Source organism: Lates calcarifer, linkage group LG6 (genome assembly GCF_001640805.2).
Source record: "Lates calcarifer isolate ASB-BC8 linkage group LG6, TLL_Latcal_v3, whole genome shotgun sequence".
Taxonomy (NCBI): domain Eukaryota; kingdom Metazoa; phylum Chordata; class Actinopteri; family Centropomidae; genus Lates; species Lates calcarifer.
In genome coordinates this window covers 12,171,429-12,183,809 of record NC_066838.1, presented here as the reverse complement: position 1 = coordinate 12,183,809, position 12,381 = coordinate 12,171,429, and positions in this window count along the sequence as shown.

Genomic DNA, 12,381 nt, shown 5'->3' with positions numbered 1-12,381 from the left:
GTCCATCATCTGCTGGCTCTTTACAGCTGCTCAGAGTGGCTCATAGTTTATACAAGTGTGGTCAGACGGTACTGATTTACATCAGGGTCATGCAAGAGACACATTTGCAGAACGTCAGTGGTTCTGATGGCGTGAAAATATTCTTGTTCCCATTTGTAAACACATGGGTCCCGGTGTTTTCATGTACTTGAGCTTGAACAATGGTTGAGATGAGTATTCCAGTCTCACTGTAGCTTCACTTCTGCTGAGTAGTGGATTTAATAAAATGCTGTTCCCCTCCCACGGGCCATCTTGGAGTCTACAGAGTGATGTTACTTTAATTGCTATTGGACTGCATGCACTTAGAGTTCCAATAAAGCAGTGACTGATGATGATGATGATAATGCTGCTGCTGCTGCTGCTGCTGCGTTGGTTTTGGTTACACGGGATTGTGCGTAAATGTCAAGCGATTTGTCTCCCAGGCTGCGTCACACTTCCTTTCTTGACTCAGCTGTCCGGTGCACTTTGAAGAACGTCTGACTATTCTGTATCCTGTAAACAAATCATTTCCCACCACAGTGTAACACACAAGACACAAATAGGCTGCGGTGACTTGATAATACACACACAGGGTGTACTGTACATGTGCACACATTAATGGGGATACCACCTGCAGGTTCCTTTACAGATGATTATCTATAAACAGCGCAAGCAGCCAAGAGGCCACTTCCCATTTTCCCACTGGCCCGCCACCTGATCCAGGAAAAGACTGTGTCGGTGGACATTTTTCACACTTTGAGCGGCATTTTCCTGGCAGGTTGAGATTGCGTGGGCGGAGATCCATCAGTCATATTCTCACATGGCTCTTTCAGCTGCTGTCAGCTTCCACAGCAGAGGCCAGATGGTCCTGTGTGAGGCCCGTTCAGACGATTGACCCGACAGCCACGACAGCTCATTACTGTTTGACCAGCTTGTCTCACTGCAAACAACGCTGAGCTTTAACAGCATTGTCAGTGAAGGGGGCCACATGTTGCTCAGTGGAAGGACAGATAGTGATTTCATGCTTTGGAGTTGGATGTTTGTTTTTTTCTTACTTCCTTCTTATCTGGTCAATTTTGAAGGCCATAACATGGATCTAAACATGTTCGTTTTTAACATTACAAGCTGTAAGTCAGCAGGTTAGAGAGATGTGCATAGAAAAAATGCTAGGTTGAATCCTCTGGATTTTCTGTTTAGTTGATAAAAAATGCAAAAGACTGTATTAATGCAAAGAACCATGTTTAACAAAACCTCCAAAACCGTGGCACTGCTTTTCAGTAATGTAATGCTCAGGCATTAAGTTAGTAATCTGTGCAGACCTATACTGCAATGTCACTGACAAATGTTAAACAAATGAAAGAAAAGCAGATCTTACAAGTTCTTATATTTTCCAACCCAGTCTTCCTCAGTCCTCAGTCTAACTCACTCATATCTGCTATTTCTATTGTTTTGGCTGCCTGCTTTTTATTCCTTCACCTGAGAAATAATTTGTTGACGCTCTCTCTTAGTTTGTCCATCAGCAGGTTATCTTTAAACTTGTAAATGCAATTCCATCACATTTATCTGACAGGTACAGCAGGTTTTGAGACAAGGAAACACTGAGCACATTTGGAAATGTCTACCACCAGACAGATTCTGTTTTTGTTCTATTAATATTGTACTCAACAGATTTGGTACTGCACAGACTGCAAGACTCACAATGGAAACAAGCACTAGAACCAGAGATGTCATCTTTTGTTATTACATGCATTTGTCTTTCTGGTCAAATCCTGGCACCTACATTACCCACAATGCAGCTCGACCACAGACAGTTCCGTCTGAGCTTCGGGTAAGTTATGCTAGTAGCAGCTAATGTAGCCTCGAGCCTCAAGCCTCGAGCACAGATGAGGAGTAGGGCTACAGAGTCTGGTAAATTACTAATTTATTACTAACTAGATTTTTTTCTCATTTTCAAACTTGTAGTCTTTAGTCCAAACCAATGCTGACTCAAGAGACATCATTTGAGGATTTTAATAAGATTTTGTGCAACTCCCTCTGGGGCCACAAAAGGCTTTATACAATTTTTCTCCAAGTAGAAGTCCCCAAGTCCTGCAAACAGGCTTTGATATGACAAATTAGAAGAGCCTCCTGTTAATATGAAACAATTAGATGTTGATCCTGACTGGACTCTTGCAGGTCAGGAAATTAATAGAAGATGATTAATATTTCACTTGCAAATTACTTTACAACAACACTGAAAACTGATGTTTTCATATCCACCAGTTTCATCATATTACTATGTTTAATAGTGAGTAGGTTAAGTGGTGAGGGATATTAATAGCAGTCATAATCAGCTGCAAGACTATTTGGACACAGAGAAACAGGTAGAGCAGGTCATGAGAGGCGGCTGTTTCCGCTCCATTTGTTTTTTCCTGTTGGATGAGCAACAAGTTGCGTACGAGGCGTCATGCACCACAGCGAGAGCTGGAGAGGTCATTTATCTGACGCAGAGTGAAGGGAAGCAGGAAGCAATGAGACAACTTTAAGAAACATCCAAATTTATCTTGGAACATTTCTTTTTTCTTAAATATGGTCAGACATGTGGGGAGGGATAGAGCCAAGAAAAAAAAAACAAAAACACTGATGTTTACACTAGCTTGTACAGTAATATAAAATATAGTGATCGAGCAGATAGTCCCTCAGCACAGACCATCTCACAGAAAAACTTCAGAACTGAGGAACATGGACCGCAGCAATTATCTCCACACTCAAGTCCTGCTGGACCACAATGCACCTTGTCTGCCTGGCTCCCAATTAAATGGCTGAGGAGACTGCGGCCCCAGACATCCACTGACAACCAGCTACCTTTAACAACTGAAGTGTCGCCATGAACTGTGAAGAGGAGGACCTTTCATGTTTCACTTGCACTGCAGCTTGTGCTGTATTAACAGTGTTTTCTGGCACAGTGCGAGTGCCAGAAATATCTCTGAATGGACAATAAAGATTGTGTTGATTGTGTTTTCAGCAAGTGCATTTTTACCAGAGCAGAGCTGATTAGCTGGTAACAACAGCTGTTGATGGACAGAAACAGAAAAGCTCTTTACCCTACAGTATGTGAACTTAGGAAGTTGAAACAAAACAGCACTCCATTACGGAGAAAAAGCTCAGTTACTGCTCCTTTTTTAGCAATAATGTACACACACTCACAAAGTACTTCCATTCATCTTCAGATAAAAGCTATCGGTATCCATGAGGTCGAGGGGTCACAGGTAAATAGGAAGACTTTTAAACACCACTAGGGAGAAAGACGGGGAGCACAGAGACCGCAAGATCCATCAGAAGTAATACAGTACAAACAAAGAAGCCCATAGACAAACACTGCCATCTGAACACATCAATCATTTCTAATATAGAAGTCTACCTGGAAAATATTTGTTGGGAAACAAAGACAATCTGACATGTTAAAAAAAATGCAAGATTTGATTTGTATGAAACATCACAAAATATACTTTCACCATGCATCCACGTAAAGCAAACTTATTCTTTTGGATTTAGCGCATGTGATTTTCATTAATAATAAAGGCAGGCTGTCCAGACATAAAAATAATATTGTGGATCTCTCCATAAATGCATTTTATGCAACTGCATTTATAATTTTAATGCCTTAATATTGAGTTTTCCCCTAAGCAGCCAGTATTATACGTATTCTGTCTGTTCACTCTTAAAACAAATTGTTGCATCTCAATCTCAAAAATTCAGAATGAAGGTTTGTAACACCAAAAGTGAAAAAAATGTTCGACCAAAAACAAAACATTACTCATCCAAAGCAAAGGCCAGACTGATGAACAGATGGAAATATCGACATGGCTTCCTGGGGTGGGCGTAAGGAGAGATCTGGCATATTTGGAACCAGTTCATTCTTTCCTTTTCTTCTCCAGCAGCGCTTGGCAGGAATCTTGTAAGTCAAGACTGTGATATTGATCTCACTTAATCAGGCATCTTAACTGAAAATACATCCTATCACATGTGACAGTGATGGCTCACACCAATTTCAAAGGCAGACATGCTGTATTTCCCACATGAGTGAGCTTTACCTCTGATTTCCTGTAGGGAACCCCTTCAAAAATGTGAGAAATTACATTTTACTACAAATGGGTTTGTGGTTGCACTTTAAAAGATAGATAGACATAAGAACTGCAGCTGAATAATAATTTGTTTTGGGTATTTTCAAAAATGAAGCATCCAAACAGAACATATTTTTTCCAGTTCTGTGACAGATGATCACCAGAGGTGGAGGATGATTGTCCCACAATGGGAGGGGGAGGGGAGGTGTGAGGTATTGTGGTTTCCCTTTTGTGAGTCGTCAGACGGTTGACGAGGCTGATTTGTTGCATCGATCACAGCATTGATTGAAGCTGCTCCTATAGAGAACCTCACTGGTTGCTATGGTTTCAGGTCTACGTTAAATCTGTCAGCGTTGCCTCACAGCAGCTTTCACTCACATCAAGCAGGTTGGTGTGAATACGTGGAGGGAAATCACCACCTATGGTCAGATAGTGACGACTAATGTACAGACATGATGTTGCAGGTAAAGCTGCATGTCTTTTTAGAGTTTCACTGTATCAGCAGATTAAACTACGCAAGCTAAAGTGTGTTTGGACAAAGAAATTCAAGCTGTGTGAGTTTCTTTGCATCTAAAGTCGAGCAAAGTCTTCAAACAGTCAAAGTCAACTCTCAAAACTTCATGTTTTAATGAAACTGTAATGAAGTTTTGTTCTGCCGGGTTAAACTTACATGGTTTTGATCACATTTTTTGTTTGTTTTAACTTATTTATTTATTTATTTGCTCTGGTCAAATTTTGATTGTACTTGGCTTGGAGAAAAATGTCTCAACAAATGCCCGATGAAATTCATCATTTCAAAGAATGACTTGTGATAACTTAGGTGACGTTCTGACTTTTGATCCAGGGCAATTTTTTAAAATTTGTCTGATACTTTATCTTATGATCAATTACCTGAGAAACTGACAACATCAGCCTCAGCTGTTCTCTGTGTTTAACGCTAATAAACTGATGCTAGCATGCTAACACTCTAAACTAATAAGGTAAAACATACACCTGCTTAACATTAGCAAGTCTGTATTATCAATGTTAGCATGACAGCATATAAATCCATACATACAGACAGGATTTCACAACTCTAGATAGTTATAAAGCATAAACTTTTCTATCTTTTGCCGTGACCATAAACTGTATATAAAACATAAAAACACCACGTACCGTTAGCATAGCATATCAGCTAGCGCTAACGCTTGCGCAAGCTAGTTCGGTTTTTGCAAACTGCATCTGTATTAGTTGGGATGCTAAGTGTCTCGCCTTCCCCACTCAAAACACACAGAAAAAAACCACCAAAGCTTGGGATACACCGTTCACATTATGTACACACTGAAGTAGGAAAACATTAGGAAAATAAATATTTACTCACCAAGAAAACTGGATATCAGGATCCACCGAGGGTCTGTTCGGACCGAAGAATAAGCCATAACTACGGTGAACCGAAAACTTACTAAAACAAACAAACAAACAGACGAAGTAACAGCAAAACTAGCACTGGAAAATACCTACTACACCGAAAAAATAACATCGTGAAGACGACGTGCATGCGAATCGACTTCCCTCCGGTGAATGATTATCCGCCTTGGTGTCAAACCAGACACGCCCCCAAACATTGAGGCCTAAATAAGAAATTATTTTTTATATTTATATTTATATTTATATTTTGATGGACCAACAGGACTTTGATTAGAGGAGTGAATTTAGCCAACGACATCATAACGACTTGTGAAAAAATTACTTTCTGAATGAGATAGACACGATTCCCTGGGGCCAGGCCCCTAGCGGATGTCGGTGGTATTGCAGTTTAATGCACTTTCGCATCGGCTTCATTTTTCAGGCCCTGAGGTTGCCAGTTTGAAGTCAAATAATCTACCAACAAAAGTAGGTCACTTGACATGGCTGCAATTAGTAAATAGACGGCAATATCAAATATTTAACAATTTACATTGTATATCGAGGAGCTGAAGGTAGCACAATAATCCCTTGATGAAAAAACATTGGCGTCTTAATGATTCCCCACCTATCGGGGGAGGCTTCATCACTAATGCATTAGCCATTTAGTGTATGCCGGCCTAGTCAAAAGGGATGATTGCACCCATTCAACTGTTCTCCTGGAGTGCAGCTCTGAAACACCCCGTCTGTGATGACAGCTGAAGAGCAGTGGGCACTGATTAGACCACTGCTGAGGCAGAACGCATGTTCTCATTCTCTAACTCAGCATTGATTTTAGAAGGATGTAAAGACTTCATTATACATAAGTAATGACGTATTCTACTGTAAGATCGAAAGTTTACTATATAGTGTTTCTGGAAGAGAAGATAGAGTCTGTTATGTTTCGACAGTGGCCTTGACAGTATGGAAAGAAGTGTTTTTGAGGGAAGCCATAGGAGCAATAAATATTCATGAGCTCCTACTGTGCACTTCTATCATCCATTTTTTAATTATTTCTCTTCAAAGTGTCAGGAAGTGACTGCACGTGAACGTTCCTAAATGGACCCAGTATTTCAGAGACTCAAGAGGGCATGGCAAAGAGGCAAATGCACATGCTAATGGCTATTATTTCCCGCCTGTCTTTAGACATAATGGCCAAGCTCTTATGCAAGACATCCCTCCCATTTGAGAGGAAGAATCTCATTCCCAGTAACATGAAATTACTAAATGGTAGTAAAGAGCCATATGAGAGGCTGTCCAGATGACGCTGGGTTCAAAGTTTTATAAACTTTTCCTGCCATTGGCTCCACATTCAAAACAAAGACGTGCAGCACGTCACCCAGCAATAATCAGTCTCTTAGTTACTTGTCAGTTTTATCCACGGTATTGTTTATGACTTTGTTCAGGATACATAAATATTTCTGGGAAAAACTCCTTGTGATTGCTGAACTGTTTACATGCAGTCCACCTGGGAGATATCTGAGTACGACAGGTTGACTTCTCAGAAAAGCAGATTTTTGTTTCCCAACATCTGGCCCATATCCAACCAGCCAGGTCACTTGGTGAGGGTTGATTACTGAGACATTGTCCTCTTCCAGAGCAGGAACACAGCCGAAATGTTTTACAGTCAGGAAACTTGAGAGGTAAAAGGTTGAGCACACATGACTCAGGCTGTGTGTAGCAGCTGTAGCTGTCTCTGTTGCATGAAATACCAATGCATGTTATTCGTACTTTACATGTAGATTCTTGTTTGACAAATATGCTAAAGGGAATGTGTGGGGTATATTTTTAATCTTACACTGAATGCTAATATTTTCATTTGTTTACAATCTATAGTCATGTCATTTATTTTTTTTAAATTATTCTGAAATATAACAATATGCAAATTCTGAATTGATTTCACAGCATTTTCAGACTTTGTTTCATGTTGTAAGATAGTGTAAATGTTAAGAAATGAAACAAACTAAATGTCAATTATTGAGCTTTAATGGTGCTGATAGCACAAATGTCAAACTATTCCTATAATTATGGTTATTTTTTTGACAATGATGTTTTACAACAGGAGGAAAGGTTACAGGAAAGGTTTGATCAGTGGTGTTTTATTGAAGCTGCTTTGGAAACACAGCTGTATGAGCTAGATCCCTCATCACAAATCCAGACACCACTTTCTCATATTTTCCTCCCTCAGTCGAGGCCAAATGAGCTTAAGATGAAGCAGTCCTGCTGCCTGGCCTTTCCACTGGCTCGCAATGTGCACCTCAATCACTCATTAAAATGTGGATGCACAACATCTGAGTCTTCCGGACAGCTGATGGAAACAGAAAACAGCCAATTATTCATAACCACAGGCATTTATATTCAGTCCTAGAAAGAAAAACAACACATAAAATCATTTACTGGGTTTCATGCACATGTTTTATTATTTCCGTGATATTTGTGCTCTATCTGGAAACATATTCAGCTTCAATAAAACACCACTGATCAAACCTTTCCTGTATTATTTTAGCTGCAAGCTGTCAGTGACTGACTCAGCTGTTTCCCATATGTCCTGGTGACTGTTATCGGCCCACTGTTGGCACAGGATACAGTAAACTTCATCAGTACTTCTCAGTGTTAGTGGCCAGTTATCACACATTATATCCATCCTCAGTTGAGGATAAGCTGACCCTTCACCAGACTACCCAGGATTCAAGTGGCTATTCAAATAAAATACAGTGTAGTTTCTGATTACACTGGTCCTGGGTGTCCAGCTGGTGGGTTGTTGGTGGCCTGATCGTTATGTGAGCACTGAGAGAGGAAGAGAGCGGTGGCAGCAGTGGGGAAGCTGACGTGATGTATAGTCCACCAGGGTCAGCGCTGATGGAGGTGTAGCGTCAAAGGGCAATATCAGTGTTCCTTCACTCCTGGACATTTAGTTTACCACTTTTTACCCCCCCACCCCAACCACACACACACACACACACACACAAACACATACACACACACACACACACACACACAGTGGCACAGGAGAACAGGGACCTCTGTCCATTAGTGGCCCACAAGAGACTGTCCTCCTACTGAACACATAATGCTTCTGCAGCAGGGGGAAAGTCCCTTTAGGATAGTTGACTGAGAAATAATTCTCCTGCTCTTCACAGATCATTACGTCCCCATCCCCGCTCACAGGGTTGGATTGGTTTCACTTATTATTTTTGGGTTTTGTTGTCACTGTCTGCAAGCCTTTCACTTTTGGACAGCTGTGATCATGAAGCACTCTGGCAGAAGAATTGTGAGCCACCATGAAAAATGTTGATATCTTGTGCCCTGGTGATGTTATAGTTGCTAACGTCCAAGTAGGGAGGAGGTCGGGGCAGATGGATGGGTCAAGAGAACACTGGACCACAGTTCGTTTCAAACCAATCATCAACGATGTTACTTTTGACCATGACTATTCTGTAACCAGCAATTTATTATTGTAAATATGATGACAAAGATCTTCTGCCATTAACAAAGCACTTATTTTAACCTAAACCACAATCTTTATCCAAAGTAGCAAGGTTGTTTTTGTGCGTAAACCTGACCAAACCTTTACCCCAACACTGTCACATTATAAAAGGGTTGGTTATTAGGTTAAATTATTTATTTTCCAACACTGATTTTACAGTTCTGTGGCATATCTCCTGCCACTGCATGGACACTAATTCATGAAATGCTCCTCTGGGTCATATCGCCTGAAAAAAACATCTAAACATAATTGACAATTTTATCACCGGAAATTACAATTTGAAAAGCACATATTTGTATTTTTGTACAGGACAAGACAGTTATGTTTTATTCACAACATGTAATATTCTTTTCGAATGGAAAGTGTGTCTCTTACAGAAAGTGTTGCATCATGAGTTGTTTGTAGCCTTATTATTGCTAGCCTAGCAAGTTTGTTCAAGTCCATTTAGAGTAATTCTTTCATAGTTAGTCAGCCCTAAAAATGTTGATGGAGCTGAGTACATGTTTTACTGCTACAGGGAAAATAAATTCTTGATTAGTGAATATGAGTTAAAAGCAACTCTTGACATCAACTGACACCGGGGACTGAGTCATCTGTCAAGCAGCCAAAACTTGATGATATCAAGTGATATCACGGAGAATGAGGAGCTTGATAAAAATGATCGAAAAATGCTGACTGTCAGAAAAAAATCATTTTGACCACATCCAAGACCCTGACAGGTGAGTATGTGACTGCTACACAAATGTGGGATTAGCATAAAGCTTTAATGGAAGTATTTATGTTTTTCTTTTATGTCTTAAAATCAGGCCAAATACAAAAATCCTCATGATTACTCAAACTAGAATTGAGTATACAATGTGTGAAAACGTCAATATTCCTAACAATTATTTGTGAGCTCAGGCCAGAAACAACATGATACAGGATCCTCTGTTCCCTGTAACCAAGGCAGTGAGTAGCTCCTCCTATGGCTCCACAGCCAAACAAGCTCTGCAGGCTAATAGAGGTTAGCTCTCCAAATGAGGATGACCCTTCAACTTGGAAAGTGGAGAGAGGAAAGGAGAAGAAAAAAAAAAGAAAGAAAACAGAGCCCCAAAGCTCCATCTGCATAGCAACCACATGGTGATTCTGTTTTCTCCCTCCTCTCATCTGTCACTAAGAGGCTGGACTGACAGGGTCAAAATAGCTTTGGACTCAGGCATCGGCAGTGGTTAGACTGTAATTTTTGCCAAGGCATTTGATTTGGTTGGATCCCGCTTCAAAGGCTGATTTTGCAGCTTGATAGACTTTTTTCATTCAAGCAGTAGTAACAGAAATCTTAATTGAAGAGAGGAGTAAAAGTCTTATCCTCAGTGTTTGAAAACACTCATAACAGAGAAGCAATCAGGTGTTGCTAACAGATTAATGGATGGCCTTTATTCTAAAAGGAATGACTTGCACAAAGTGAGCTCAGTAAATTGATTCGAATCTCACTTGGCTCATGCCTTCATCATCAAAGCACTTCCAGAATTTGCAGGCCACAGTAGTCCAATAATGATACATAATTTATACAGTGAGGTCCAAAAAGGTCTCAGACGTTTGGACCACAATGTATTTTACCTGGAGGCTCCTTATCTCTTATGTATAGTAGAAACTCTATATTGCCTAATATATGCCACAGCCTGAATTACATCCTCATAAAGCTATAAATAGGTGAAAGTTTGTTATTCCCACCAGGCAAGATAAGAAGTCAAGATGGTCTCTATTCCACAGTGTCACACAATGAATGAAAGGGTGAAATGGCTTGGGCTCAGCCTTTCACCATGGAAACAGTGTTCAATATTGTCATGACAACCTTCAACAGAGGAGAAAAAAATAAAACAAGGAATGAGGGGAAACAATGAAAGGATGACAGGACGAGCCCTGACAGATACTCTCTCTCAACTTCCAGCTCCGACTCATTCTCCTCTGCCTGAGCTCATCTTGTTTCATGAATCACAGCCCCGCAAATCCGTCAATCATCTTTTCTGCAAGCCCCCTGAGCCGGTGATGCTGCCTCAGTAATGAAGTTATTCAGGTGTGAAAAACTATCAGCTACTAGCATGATAGCTGCTTTGTGTTGATAGAGTTGTCAAAATATGGGATTCAACCAAATCAAAGGATCCAGATGGGCAATTATCACCTCTGAGCACAGTGACACAACAGATCTGCCTAAATTCAAGTTTAATAAAACTGTAGAAAATGTTGTTCACTTTTTGTTGACACCGGAAGAGAGATATTAATTCAATGATATGTTCATTGTTGTGAACATAGTGGACATAAGGGTGGACTGTCACTCACTTTCATTGTACTACTTTGTGCAATGACAATAAAGGCACTATGTTTGTAAATGGGGTGGACAAAACATTAGAAACACCTTTCTATATAATACTGTCCAGCACACCACCACTGCAAACTACAACCTTATAATTAACATATAATTTAATAAACAAATTATTGTAAATTATAAATGTAACAGATAAATTAAGTCAGTTGAAGAGAACACTATAATAAAGGTAGAATTTATAGATGAGCTTTGCATTATATTTTGCAGGTGTACATAATAAAGCGGCCACTGAGTGTATCTTCACTTTTATATCTACTGGTAACTAGCCACATTGATATTTTTGGTTTTATTTGCCCAAGTTTTAAAATATTAGTCTCTTATATTTCTGCTTCCATCCCAATATGATGATGATGATTGGAGTTTTGTTTGTGGTGCCCACAGCACTGACAAATCACTTTTCATTTCATGTCTTTATTTGACGCATATTAATCAACATTTCTGTAAATATGCCAGTGACAGTCAGCCAGCTCATTTTCAGCTGGCAATTCATGAAGTGACAGGTTAAGAACATAAGACAATAAGACACCAAAATGACAACAAAAGCGAAAAAATCAGCATGAACAAGATCAAGGAGCATGATGCAGCAAAATTTCAATGCAACATGACAACATTATTCTACACTATTCAGTGTGTGCAGTCATGTAAACCAGTTTAAAGCAGCATCAACACAAAAAAGCAAAGTTGTTACTAATGGCATTTAATAACAGAGAACAATGTTCACTTGAAACTACTCTCTGAAGATAGATGAATTGAATGATTAGTCTTAGTTAAGTTTATTCAAAGTAACAAGGGACAAGTATCTGGAAATAAATAGCTTTTCAACACTGTGGGCATTGTGTTGGGTTGAAAGCAGAAATCTAAGAGAAACAACTCTGAAAGTGCATGACATCTTTCCTCAGCCAAATACTATGTTGTAGAGACATTTGAGAGACAGAATAAGAGCATTTTCTTGTCCTCTCATCGTCCTGCTTCTCTCTGACCAATCAGTC